Below are 938 nucleotides of genomic sequence, written 5' to 3'. Positions count from 1 at the left end.
AAAAAAAAGTGGTTTGGTTTGATTTTTTTTCACTTTTATGTGGGTGTGTAGGTGACAAGAGTTCTCTCCTTCTATTCTAGGAATCCTGGGGATTGAACCTTTACCTGCTGAACTTCTCACTGGGCCTAGGTTTTAATTTATTTTGTAAATAAAGGGGTATGGGCAGACTGAGGCAGGAAGGTGACAAGTTCAAGACCAGGTTGGGTTTCATAGCAAGGATGTATTGAAGGGGGAACTCTCCATGAGGACCAAGGCATACAAGGGAGGAGGAACTTCTCAGGCGAGCTCTGCAGAGTAAGCCTCTCAACTTGACATACATGGAGGGAGACACCCATACACATGATATTAAAATAAAATAAAGCTAAATCGTAACAAGCTCACAGAGTAGCAGGTTCCCTTCTGATGTTCTCACAGATCCTTTCTTTGGACTGATTCCCTCGCTGACCTCCTCCCCATCTCCCTGGTCCCTCCTTTGCCCTGGATCCTTTCCACTTTACTGTCCCTGTCACCCTTCCCCTCCTCTCAGAGCCACTGAGTTATCTCAGGAGTCCCTTGCTAGTTTCTAGCCTCTGCCCACCCAGATAACACATCCTGTTAGAAGTTAGGATCTGCGTATGAGAGCCAACTCATGCTGCTTGTCTTTCTGGGCCTGGTTTCCTCACTTGGTCTGTTTCCATGTTCTGATTATCTACCCATCTGGTGATGTGGACATGTAGGGATGGAGTCCTTTGGGTGCATGCCCGGGAGGGAGAGCGCTGGCTCAGATGGGAGTTCTGCCTTAGCTTTTGAGAAGGCTTCACAGTGGTTTCTGTAGTGCCTGAGGTAGTTCCCATTCCCAGCAACCCCTGATGAGGTTCCTCCTATAGTCCATCCGGCCTGATGCGTTGTTTGTTTTCTTTCTATCTTTTTTTGGGTGGGGGGTTGGTTTGTTTGGTTGT

General features: G+C 47.5%; 1 protein-coding gene across 5 annotated transcripts in view; it reads left to right on the top strand.

Moving 5' to 3' along the window:
* The window catches only part of Mlh3 (mutL homolog 3), a 35,418-nt gene that overhangs the window by 28,654 nt on the left and 5,826 nt on the right, over positions 1-938 (top strand). The window lies entirely within an intron of this gene.

The sequence above is a fragment of the Mastomys coucha genome, unplaced genomic scaffold (assembly GCF_008632895.1).
Source record: "Mastomys coucha isolate ucsf_1 unplaced genomic scaffold, UCSF_Mcou_1 pScaffold6, whole genome shotgun sequence".
Taxonomy (NCBI): Eukaryota; Metazoa; Chordata; class Mammalia; order Rodentia; family Muridae; genus Mastomys; species Mastomys coucha.
The sequence above is the reverse complement of the archived record's forward strand: the minus strand, read 5'-3'. Positions and strand labels throughout refer to the sequence as shown.